We start from the raw sequence: 13,426 nt of genomic DNA, 5'->3' as shown, positions 1-13,426 counted from the left end.
TGTAGGGGGAGAACAGCTCACACGCCGCTGTTTGCCGGAGGGTCGGGGAATGGCTAGAGCCCCTACACCGCATGTCACATCAGTGGTAGCCGACTTCATATCAGTTGGGCATCTCGGAACAGGGGGTGGAGACGTCCACTTGCAAGGAGTGCCACGACGGATTCATCAGTGAGGTGCCCAGACATGGCCATTGTATGTGGAAATGAGAGACTTCCCCGGGTCAAACCATAAGAGCATGGCTGGGCACCATTGGACCCAGTCGTGTAATTTGGCAAAAATAGGAATATTCAAAAATTTATGAGATGGAGGAGGTGGAATAGTAAAATGTCGCTGGGCACGAGAGAGGGGATCTGCAGTAGCGAGCAGGTTGAGGAAATTAATAGCATAAAGTGCTATGTGTACTAAAGTTTGTGGTGGCATCCCTCTAATCCCACCAGGAATTCCCCCTTTTATTATTTGTAATTGTACTTTTAAAGTTTGATGAGCACCCTCAATAAGGGCCTGTCCTTGGGGATTGTATGGGATCCTGCACACATGTAAAATGGCCCATCTCTGAAAGAAAGCAGCTAAGATGGCTGAATTATAAGCGTTGTTGGTTTTGACCTCAGCAGGGGTGCCAAGAACTGCGAAAGCTGTATATAAAAACTGTTTGATGTGGTGAACAGTGGTCATAGGCTGCACCTAGATGAACCCTGAAAACATATCAATAAGAACATGAATATATCGTATGTGGCCTAAGGGGAGAAAGTGAGTGACATCCATCTGCCAAATTCGATTAGGCTCTAGCTCACATGGGTTAGTGTTTGGCACTGCCTGGCGAAGGTGAAGAGGCCTGTAAATAGAACAATTGTTACGAGTGCATGAGTGTGAATGAGGGATCTTGTATCATTGATATAAATGGTCAGCATTGGTGTGGAGTATTTGATGCTCTTCTTCTGTAGAGGCAAAACGAATAGTTGTAGTTATTTTTACAGAGGCAAAACCAATAGTTTTAGTCAGTGAATTAGCATAGGCATTGTCTTGTGCCATTGGTCCTGGAAGTTGAGAACAGGAACGAATGTATATGGAAAAAAAAAAAAAAGGTTTGACCCGAGTACAAAGAAGGTCTTGGATATGCTGTAAAAGAGTGGTTATTACAAATTTCAAAACTTTATTTATTAAACCAAAGTGGCAATAAATGATCCCAATGGCGAACACACAGCACCACATAGTTGCTAGTAAAATTTAGCTCCTTTAACACTGAGAAGTTCTAACCAAGCAATCAAAGACCTGATAAAGATGAAACCCAAAGCTTCAGTCTTCTTAACAGACAAAAGAGAAAACCTTTGTTTACATTGTCTTATCAAGAGCAGATCAACAATCCAAGAAAGCTTTGTCTTTTGAACAGAGGGAAAAGCAGAGTTTTAGCCTTATACCAGTGTACTTTTAAAATTCCATTCATCTCAACCTTAGTCTATCCTGAGTACATATAAAATTCCTTTTTAATGATTTCCCTTCATGAGCTTTCTATAACTTTCCTGTGTCTTTAAACTTTGTCCCGAAGCCATTTCTCTGCAAACAAGCTAGTCTTATTTAAGACAAAATTAGTTTCATTAAAATAAAATATGCATTTTTATTTCTTATATTTCTCCCAATTTTCTACATATAGGGTTGCTTTCCTTATTTTCCATCAGTCTTAAATACATTTAGCAGAATTTTAATTGGTAGAAACCTTAGTTTCCAATTGAGGACTTAGTAACCAATTGAGAGGTGTTTACATCAGAATATTTTAATAAATATTGTTTATCTCAAACCAACAGACTTAAATTAATTTAAACATTGAATAAGTATTACTTGAGCCCATGTAAGACACTTTGTTTCCCATAGTTAATTCTGACCTGGAAAGTTGTCAGGGAAATCTGACGTCTGTGGTTTTTGCTATAATATCTGGGGCAGGGGGAGGAACTGATGTTGCCTGAGGCCTTGAGGAGTCAGTTATGCAGGCCGCCCTTCCCTCTCCAAGGAAGGGCAAAAGGGGAGGTGCCAGCAGGAAGTAGAGAAAAAGAATTTCCAGTTTTCAATTTGCCATCTCAGACAGAGGAGCAGACTTTAGGTTTCTTTTGTTTTGTTTTAATCAGTAGAATTAGGCAGTCCATGTCAGTCTGGAGAAGAGAGGGAACCTCCCCAAAACAAAATTTGCTTCTGCAGCTGCATGGGAATATTTCCCTAAAGTCTCCATCCTGAGGTAGACCAACTACAGGTGACTCCAATTATAGCCATTAACGTGGGAAATGAATGAAGGAGAAGCCCTCACATCTATTAGGCAGAGGAACAGAGAGAGTCAGCGCCCCCTTTAGTCTGATTTTTTCTCAGCCAGACCAATAAGGTCTCCTTCTCTGTACAGTCCTAACCCCGTAATGTTCTCATGAGGTGGTGTCGCAAAGACAGACAAAGGAGTCAGGGTGCCCCCTCTAATGAGGAGACCAGTCAGATTTGGCCGTGTCCCAAAGGAACTTAGGTGACGCATAGCCATAGCAGTCTCAGCTTTGTGACTTACGATCGGAAACTATTCTGATGCCACCATAGACTCTGTGCTGTTCACCACAGAGTCGCAGATGGGCCTATTTAGACTCTGTAGGCTTTTTTGGGACCTTACGGGTGCCTACCCATGGAGGCACAGAATTGAACCCAGCAGGCAAGCCAGACTGAGTCGTACATTTATATTCACATACACACCAGAGGTTATTACATTCCCTCCCACAGAATGACAATGACAACAGGACAAAACAGGTACAGAAGTGCCCACAAAACAGGTGTTTGCAGGTTTACTGAAGGGCCCGACTGACGTCTCAGGTGGCCCTGGGGTGGGAGGTAGTGCTGTGTCCAGCCTTCCACTTAAAGCCCCAGAAAGAAGCACATGTGCATTTAGAATTTAGATGATAAACTGACTTACCTCTGGAGGTTTAGACAGGTGACTCTCACAGATTACTGGGGCAGTTTTCAGGGTAGCAGGAAAGACAAGAGTGTCTCCCTGGCTTCCATGACCTAGATGTCCATGGAAATGCATTTTGTTTCTTGACCTCGAGGGTGGGAGGAGGAGGCAATGACACACTGAGGATAGAATCAGAACCAGTTATGTGGACCACACCCAAGTTGGTGCAGAAACAGGATGGGGAAAGGGGAAAGAAGAAGAGGCAAGTTTAAGATTATAGCAGCCCTCTGGGTGCCAGTCAACCCCAAAGAATGTTGGTCAGTCCAGTTGGCAGTGTGTATGTAGCCAGTATGGCTTTAGGTTAAAATCATAGTTCTTTCCTCCTTTTTTGAAACCAGAGAAGTTATTTAACATGCATTCAAGGGGGGAACAAGGCATGGATGAAGATTGACCCATGATGGAGGTTAAACAGTGGGTCACACCAGAGATAACAATGGATTAATAGGAGACGTTAACAAGGTACATAGAACACTGAGCATAAAACAAATGGTTGGGGTGATTAAGCCCAACCCAGATGGTCTGGAGATGGTCTGAAGACCCAGACGGTCCAGAGACCCAGGTAGTAGAAAACAAACAGCTGGAGCTTTACTTCTAGTGACTTATTTACAAAAGGCATGTTGGTCAGGCCAAGATCAGGATAATTGGTCAGCATTTTCCTATGTGTACAGCTAGGGGAGCGTTTCATAATGTCTTATCTTATTAGGTCCCTTATTCATATTCATGTAAAGAGGAGGTAGCTACATCAAAAAGAGATTTTCCCCCTGCTGGGAAGGGATCAAGTATGGCATGAATAAGTGCCCAAATAGGCCAAAAATCATAAGGAATGTTTTCTCCTTTTCACTAGGCGTTCTCCACATTATGTTTCATTCACCCCCAAGTTTCCCTGTCTATAGCCTCCCCAACAGAAAACCATGGATTATGTTCCTGGACCACCTCCATGCACTCTTTTAAGCGAGAGCAAGTGACACTTACCCCAGCAGTGTGAAACAAATGGTGAAGGAGGGAAATGAAAGTCCCACATTTGCTGTGGGATTGCCCCATACCAGGGGTTCTGTCTCACTTACCACCAAAGATCTCGTCTTTCCGAAACACATGTATTCAGGTCCCGGTTTGGGCGCCACTTGTCGGGTTCTCCTTAGTGAGGACGGGACAATGAGCGACACAACGGCAGACGTGACCAAAAACTGATGGCTAATGGCAGACTTTAGTAGGAACAGCAAGTTATTTTATACCCTCCTTGCAAGCTTGGAGAGCACAGTAAATGTTTAATTAGAATGAACAGTGCGGATAAGGAAGGGACAGAATAGGAACAGCCTGCTGCTGTGCTTGGGTACATATATCTCTGACATCGTGATTCCTAGTGTACTTGGCTGGTGACCAGTAAGGATCTATTCTGCATGTCCTCTTGGGACTTCATTAAGTTCCATGTTTCCAGCATTCTGAGAACAGAGGTCAGGCAAGGACAGCCCCTCCTATATCCCCGCATTTCAAAAATAGTGCCTGTGTCACTACTGTAAGATTTAATGGATGGAGGCAGAGATGAGAGGAAAGAAAGAGACCAAGTTATGGAGCAAAGAAGGCCTTTATTGGGATCTGTGATTCCTGGGCAAGGTTCCGTGACTCTGGGAGTGGGGAGTCAGGGAAGTTGCACCTGGTAGGAAGGGGTGAGGTAATTTATGGGTGAAAGACGTCTGGCCTGGTCCTGGGAGGGCAGACCACCAAATAAGGGCACTTTAGGGACGTGGCGGGATGGGATAGGTTGCCTCCTCTGTCAGGGTGATGGGAAGCTGGGGCTTCGTGATTGGCTGCTTTCAAACTGGCGCGGAACATTCCAGGTCTGCAGGTGAGGGGTGGGGGGTCATCAGTGCATGGTGTTTTTCCAACCCACAGCAAAATGGCTGCTCGGTTGCCATGCCAAGGTGACTCCCAAGGTGACTCTTACAACTACCAGTTTCCCTGTTTTATTATACTTTTATCTGAAATGATACCCTTCATTTTATGTATATTTTGCTTATTGTGTTTTCTCCACTTGCAGATAAGTTCCGCAGGTGCAGAGAATTCGTCTCATCAACTCACTGCTGTACCCCCAGTGCTAGAACACATTGTAAGTAATCAATCAATACATTGAATGGAAGGGACGTATCTATTCAAAGACTTTACTGAGTATTCTAAGATCTGCAAAAGGAACTAGAGGTAATATCCAAGAGATTTTTACTTGAATTGTTTTTTTCTGGGAAACTACTAGCCTGTACATTTTTATGTCTTCCTTACCTACATCACATTTGTTACCAGGAAGTGCCTGTCATTGAGGAAATACACAATTAGTCTCTGATAACCTCATAAAAAGAGTTATTTTCTTTACCCCAAATAGTCACCAGTTTTCCACAAAGCAATGGTACTAACATTTCCAAAATGCGTTAAGGTGGAGGTCAATATATTTTATTGTTTATTCCGAAGCTTGAATCAAGAGCTGTGGAGCTGAACGCACTGGTCTAGAAGTCAAAGTGCCAGAAACATCACATTTTTTCCCACAAATGACAGCAAATCATATAATTTCTGGCAATCCTCTCTTTTTGTTTCTGGAATGTAGAGTCAAACACAAGTTTTTAAGCATCATAAAACAAATCAGACCTATGTTCTAAGTGAATCTTTATTGTTAAATTCCAGAATAGCACACATATCTGTTGTAAGCAGTAATACCAAAACGCAGACTCAAACTGTAAGTGCTGCATACCCCCACCCCTCAGAGATAACTGTTATGTTTGCATTTATTCTTCCAGGAATTCCTACCCAGATCCCAACAAATAATATCCAGGGTCCTGAAACTTGCCTGTTTTCATGTAGTAACATAGCTCTTTCTCTTTCAATACACATAGATCTCCTTCTTTCTTTCCCCTGCTGCCAAAGCTTGCTTTTACCTGCCAGTACATTTCTTCAAGGACACGGCCTGTGGTTTTACAGGGAAGTAATTCTGCGGTTGGGTGAACTTTCATCATCCAGGTGATTGCCTCAGGGGTCTCACTGCAAGACCCTCAGGGAAGATGAATTTGTTTTGCTGGACTTTTTGTAGCAAGACACAGAAAACTATCCCATCTTTTCTTTCTTTCTTTTTTTTTTTTTAAGTGTTCCCCTGGTGAAAATACCTCCATTTATAAGTGGTTCTCTCACCTACCAGAGTCATCCTGCCTGCCTTTCCAAAGCGGTTTTTCTTTTTGTCGGTTAAAATCAAGGGGAAACACAACTGTACTTTTGATGTGAAAACCCAGATGAAGAGTTTCCAGTAACATGTATTCACTCTTGGAGACTCAGCTCCCAGCTTCTAGTCTCTGGGATGTCTTCCCGAATCTGTGCAGCTGTCTTCACTCTCTGCCTGTGTCTCCAGCACACATAGCGCTTGGTCTGGAGCCCGTCACACCATGGCAGACATCACCATAGGCCTACCATCTCCTTGTAGACCATCGGATCCTTCAGAACAGGCTTGTGCTTCTATCCCTGGTATACTGCGCACTGCCGGGTAAATAATAAGTGTTTCCTCAATGTTATTGATGGTTGAATGACTAACAGAATGTTTCATCCTCATTATCTGTGGGGACGATTGTGTACTTCACGATTTATTCAGATGCCCTCTTTCCTCTCCTTCCTGTTACAGCAATTTCTTTTATCAGTAGGAGCTGGAACCAGTGGACAGCTGGCTTGTGCCAAACATCTGGTGAACAGCAAGAAAGCAATCAAACTGGTGAGACTGGGGGGCACCTGGCTGGCTCAGTCAGTACAGCATGCGACTCTTGATATTGGGGTCATGAGTTCAACACTCACGTTGGGCCTCAGGCTTAGTTAAAAAAAAAAAAAAGGTAAATAAAAATCAGTGATGCTGTAACTTGCCATGGCCGGGGAACAACACTGAACTGGGAGGCAGGACATCAGGCTTCTGGTCCGAGTTCTGGTACAAATTCACTGACCTATTCATTCACTCTTTCAATAATATATGGCAAACTCTTCTAAGCCTGTAGATGTAGTGGTGAAGAAGAAACATAAGGTTCTAACTCTTGTCTTCCCGAGGAGAGTCCAACGCACAGGCAGTAAGGGGTGATGTGATAGGGAGAGTCTGGGGGGCACTTCAGATTTGTGCTCAGGAAGGGCCTCTCTGAAAAGTGACATTTCAGCTGAGAGGTGAATGATGAGAAGAGCCAATCATTCAAGGACCACAGGGATGGCCATTCCAGGGAGAAGGGCCAGTGCAAAGGTCCTAAGGAGGAAACAGACTTTATGTTTTCCAGGGACAGAAAGACCTGTGTGGCTGGAATAGAGTGAGGAGGAATGTGATTTAAAAATGCGTTTGAAGGGGTAGGCAGAAGCCATATTATATCCCACTTTGAGGAATTTGGATTTTATTTGAAGGATTATGGGAAGTTGTTGGAAGGTTTTAAGCAAGGTGAGAAGATCATTCGGGCTGCCCTTCCAAGACTAGACTGCAGGATGGCTACAGAGAGATCCTCTGAGAGCACGTCAGTCATTCAGGTAGTGTGCAGTTGGGCTAGAGTGATTGTAAGGAAAATGGAGAGAAGTGGATGAATTCAGAATATGCTGTGTAGATAAAGTGGACAAGACTTGCTAACAGATTGAAAATGGAAGATGATGAAAGAGAGGAATCCATGCTGAATCCCAGACTTATAGGTTGAACAACTGGGTGAATGCTCGTGCTAATGACTAAAACCAGGGAGAGTGAGTTGGGAGAAAGTTCGGGAGGAAAACTTGAGTTCTTCATGGATAAATTATGTCTGAGTTGCATAATAGACATCTGAGTGGAAATGTTAAGGAGGCAGTTGGATATCCAATTTAAACTTTGGGGAAAGTCAGGGCTGGATGTAGAGATTCTGGGATCATAAGCACATAGATAGTCTCCAAAGCCATGGACTGGATGGGGTTACCAAAGTTAGTAGTAGAGGGGAAGGGAGGAGAAGGAGCCAATGAAGGAGACAGAAGGGAAAGAGGACATCAGGGTGTCACAGAGCCAAGAGAAAAAATATTTCAAGGAGGAAATGATGAGCTTTTGCTGAAAGGTCAAAAAAGGTAAGAACAAAGAAGTGGCCTCTGGATTTAGCAACATGTAGATTTTCAGTGACCTTGACAATAGCAGTCTCTGGATAGTGGGGATGGGAGCCCAATTTGAGTGTGTTGGGGAGGGAACATGGAGATAGCAATTCTCTTGTGAAGTTGAAGGAAAGTTGAGAAATTAGAAGCTGAAAGGAGAATTAGGCGTTAAGGGAGATGGTAAGAACATGCACATGGAGATGATTCAGTAGAGAAGTATTGACTATGTGGGGGAGGGGGCTGGAGACTCCAAGAGCAACCCTAAATGGGAGAGAGGGGGTGGGCCCCAGATGGATAGGCTGGGTTTTTTTTTAATGTTTTATTATTTCTTTTTAGGAGAGAGAGAGACAGAGTGTGAGTGGGGGAGGAGCAGACAGAAGGAGACACAGAATCTGAAACAGGCTCCAGGCTCTGAGCCATCAGCACAGAGCCTGACATGGGGTTCGAACCCATGGACTATGAGATCATGACCTGAGCTGAAGTCAGATGCTTAACCGACCGAGCCACCCAGGCACCCCTAGGCTGGGTTTTAAGAGGAACAAGGAAACAAGAAGGAAAGCAGAAGGTAGGCAACCAGGCACAGGGAGGTAATGTGGATTTGGTGGTAAGAAAATGCAAAATTTTCAGGGCACCTGGGTGGCTCAGACAGTTTAGCATCTGACTCTTGATCTGGGCTCAGGTCATGATCTCACAGTTGGTGGACTCGGCTGACAGTGCAGAGCCTGTTTGGGATTATATCTCTCCTTCTCTCTGCCCCTCCCCCTCTTGTGTGCGTGTGTGTGTGTGTGTGTGTGTGTGTGTGTGTGTGCGCACTCGCTCCCTTTTTCTCTCTCTCTGCCTCAAAATAAATAAATAAATTAAAAAAAAAAAGAAGATACAGGATTTTCACTTTGTGTGACTATGGTTGAGTCACTTATCTTGCTGAGCTATGTTGGAGAAATTAAACAGGTCTGCTCAGACCGTGGTAAATAGGCTTCTTTGAACACAGTGACTCTGCTAATTACACCTACCTTAACATCTGCTTTACTCAGCAAGGGGCCTAGTAGGGAAGGTGCAAGGTTCAACCTGGAACGAATTATAATAATAGCTCCTAACAATCGAACACTATATATCAGGTCCTATACTGGGGCTTTCCATAAAATAACTCTGACTGTCACCACACCCTGCAAGACAGGCTCTGGTACTAATCCCATTAGAGAGATTAAAAAAACCAAGGTGGGAAGAGGTGGTCATGCAGCTCTTCTGAAGTAATGCATGGAGAACTTAAACCCTGAAGTGCAACGAGGCTCTCAGCACGGATCCACCGCGCTGGTGAAGTCTGTGAGTCCGAGCTTATGAGCCCATAATAATAAAGCTTTTTGCTTTTGCATGTGTGACTCGGTCTCCCTGGCAGTCTCTGGTTTTGGGGACGATAATGGAAACTTGGGTTTAACAGAGGGATCTAAATTGGGGGTCTTTCCCAAAATAAGAGTTTTCTCCAGAGATAAATCACATCTGAGTGACCCGTCTGTACGACAGGGCAAACATGGAATACCAACCATCTGCTCTTCTTCTTATTGCCCTGTAAACTGCCCACCTCCCCTCTGAAGGCCCAGGTCCCAGCCCATTCCTTAGCTCAGGATGACAGACACCTCACTGTACCTGTCTTCTAACCTGTCACGTATGTGGGATTTCTGCAATTAAATTTGATTTTCTCCTATTAAAAAAAAAAATAAACCCTGAAGTGTAACGAGAGAGAGAGAGAGAGAGAGAGAGAGAGAGAGAGAGAGAGAGAGAGATTAAGCAGGGGAGGAGCAGAGAGCAAGAAATCACCAGCAAATGAGTAGGGGAGGGTCAGGGAAAGCGAGAATCCCAAGCAGGCTCCCCACTGTCAGCTTGGAGCCTGATACAGGGCTCGATCCCATGAACCATGAGATCATGACCTGAGTGAAAATCAAGAGACCGATGTTTAACCAACTGAGCCACTCCAACATCGCTGAACCCATACTTTTAACTGTTATGTTCTATTGTCCCCCATTGAAAGGAGTGAAAGGGCTCCACTAGAAGGGTTGAGGGTTCACACCCCCAGGTTAAATACCTTCCAGCCTTCTCCAAAGAAAAAGATGACAATAATTGCTTATTCCTAAAAGTGTTGATGGAAGCAGGAGAGCTGAGTTTTCTGTAGCATGCACAGAGACTAATGTTCCAGACTCCTGACAAAGGCCATCTGAAGGCAGAGGGACTGAACACTTCCATTCAGTTCACAATCCAACACTATCTTCCATGCGGCTGGGACATCTGCTACCAGTTACCAGTGCAGTAGATGAATCCTCAAATTACTGTGGTCTTAGGTTTTTCCAGATGTTTGCTGGGAAACAATCTTTGTGCAGTGTTGCAACCCCTTATAAAGTAAGGTCAGCTCTTATGAATGCATCTTGGGCAACAGGGACTCATCCATACCTTCCAACTTGCATACAATTCAGGATTTTTCCATGCAGAGGGGTAGGATTTTCATTTTGTTTTTCGTAATTTTTTAAAATAGTAAATAAGTTGGTAGAAAGTGCCCAGGGCCAGGAATAGGGAGATGAGGCCCTTTCTCTGGCCATCTCATTTCAGAGCTGGGTGACCTTGGAGTTCCCCAAGCTTTCAGGGAAGGGTTTGGCTATCAAGGGGTTCTAATATAGAATTGGTGGAATTCCATGGGAAATTGATTCAATTGTATTTCAGTATAATTGAATTCTTCTGTGGTTCTGTGTCTTTTGTTTTATGCAATCATGGACATTTTTGCCAAACTGCCAAAGGGGTCCCTGGCACAAAAGGGGTAGGAAGCTGTCAGAGGATCTCTGGGGTTCCTGTTTAATTTGAAATTAAGTTCCAGTAACACACCTTCCGAGAACTAAATTTCTCTTAACAAAGTCCAACTGAGTGTGGAGGAGTGAAGGGCCGTTTCCCAAAGCTGGTCAGAGGGGTCAATAAAGAGGAGGTGATGGAGTATCACCGCTGGGCTGGGGCCCAGGCCAGCAGAGGGAGACACCCAGACTCTTGGCTCTCACATGCTATCGTCCTCTGAGTAGAGGGGCTGTGCTGTCCATGCACCGGGATGTACATTTGGGGGCCACCCCTGAGAGGCAGGAGGATCCCACAGACAGATGCCTTGGGAGCCATGTGCTGCCTCCAGAGAGAAAGGAGAGGGGCAAGAATGGCAGCAGGAGAAGAACCATGACCTGGCCTGGCCTTCTGCCTCCTGTATTATTTCCACTCCTATAAGACAGCATCTGATAATAACATGTTATTGGATATCGGATGCCTATTATGCTAGGCACTCTACATACATTATCTCTTTTAAGCCGAGGGCAACCATGTAGATACAATTATAGTCATTTCATGGAGAAAAGAACAGTCTCATAGCAGTTAACATCTTGCCCAGTACAGTGCAGTGAGTGGCTGAACTGGGATTCACACCCATTGCCACATTCGACTTCCTGTGATAGGGAGCTATTGGCCAGTCTCTTGGTTCGAGGTAGTGCCTCTCCCTCTCAGACTGGGACATGCCCCAATTTGAAGAATAGGACTCCTGTGTCTCCATCAAAACCTCTAAGAAGATGGCCAAGCTTGATTTATTGATTTATTTTTACTTGGTCAAAAGCGGTGTTGTTCTGTGTCTGGAGTTTTGTGTTTGGTCGAAACCCTTTTGAGTTTTCCGAAATGAGTAGTTACAAGCAGGTCCTCATCAGGGCGATGAGATGAGAAGTATTGGGTTTGAGAACCACAACGCACTCCTTTAAGAATGACAAATGGTTTTTCATGGGCTGTGTCTCCTGGAGGGGGCTGCATAGCAGATCTGTCACAGACTCAGGAATGTATCAGTGCTTCCCTTGGCCTCGTGTGCTTTGCATAGGGTCTAAGAGCCAATGTTTCAGAGGTATTGGCAGAGTGAGCTATTATATTATAGTACACTCTGTGCTTTTCTTTTCCAAATGTCTTGTGTTAGTGACTCTTCCTTAATGCCGTGATCCTTAACTCTAGTTACATACACCTGGGTTGCTTTTGACAAGACTGATTCCTGGGCCTTACCTCCAAAGATTCTGACTTAATATATCTGGATAAGGGTCTGGGTACCAGTAATTATTAAAAGCTCTGCCAGTAATTTCAGTGTACAGCAGGGTGAGAACCACTGAGCCATGGTCTTGCTGGCCTTGGGCCATCCTGTGTGGTGCTCCCTTACCTAGAATGCCCCACTGCCCTCTTCTCTGGGCCAGCTCTTGCTTGCCCTCCAGAAAGTCTTCTCTGAGACCCTGCTGGGGCTCTTTGGCCCTTCTCTCTGCTCCCAGGCCTGCTTGCACCAGCTCGCTGTCACACATCACACAGCATTCCAGTCTGTGCTTTGCCTGTGTTCCCGATAAGGCTGTATGTAGAAGAGATGTGGCCTCATTTCTTTGAAGCCCCAGCTTCTAGCACAGTGCCCAGTGCAAAGAAGGAGATTGGTAAATATTTGTTGAGTAAATGAGGGGGTGAAAATATTTGTGGGGGAAAGAATCAGCAATCTAGTCAGACTTGGGTCCGGTTCCCCAAGGGCCCAGAAGACATCCCAGGAGAGCTCAGCATGAGCACGTTTGGGGAAGTCTGAGACTGAATATGAACCTGACATTTGGGAATAATTGTGTTCAGGTTTTAAGAAGGTGTCCTGCACGTGGTCCTGTGTACACCACGGTAAGCATTGCAATCTCCGGGCGTCAGCCCCAGCGACCACTCAGCAGCCAGCACTCGGCCCATCCTGCTTGGCTCAGGAGTCTGGTTGCCTCCTTGTCCCTCAGAGATGTTGGTTCTGTCTCAGAGGAACAAAGGGAACATTCTGGCTGTGAGAGAATGGCTTTCAGGGTTTTCCTGGTGCAGCTCTAGAGAGAAGACACTTTTATTTTTATTTTATCTCACAGTGGGGACCAGGAGAGGCAGGGGCATGTCCGTGGCCTTCAGTCACAAGGTTCAGATTCACGAACCAGTGGCAAAACCTCCTTGGGTGGGTGCTCCAAGGTTGCCAGGTGGGAAAGTTCTGCCTTTAAAATAAATGGAGAGAGAGATGAAGAGGAGGAGGAAAGCAGCTTCTCTTAGGTACCTACCCGATGGCATTCAGACGCCGTTGTGGGGACTTTGTTAACTCCATTCCTTGCAGCAGCCCTGTGTGGTAGATATCTTGATAATCTCACCTTTGAGTCAATTTTCTTCAACACCTACATATCTTCAGTCCCCACATTCTCTCCGTCCATCCTCCTAAATTTCAGTCTCATCCCTTCTCTCTCCAGTGGCAATGCTTCAGCTCAGGCCACCATCTGATTTGATACAAGAAGGTTCAAGTACCAGTAAGCTCACACTTTGTGTCAAAACCTT

This window comes from Suricata suricatta, chromosome 5 (genome assembly GCF_006229205.1).
Source record: "Suricata suricatta isolate VVHF042 chromosome 5, meerkat_22Aug2017_6uvM2_HiC, whole genome shotgun sequence".
Classification (NCBI taxonomy): Eukaryota; Metazoa; Chordata; class Mammalia; order Carnivora; family Herpestidae; genus Suricata; species Suricata suricatta.
This window is presented reverse-complemented; position numbering follows the sequence as displayed.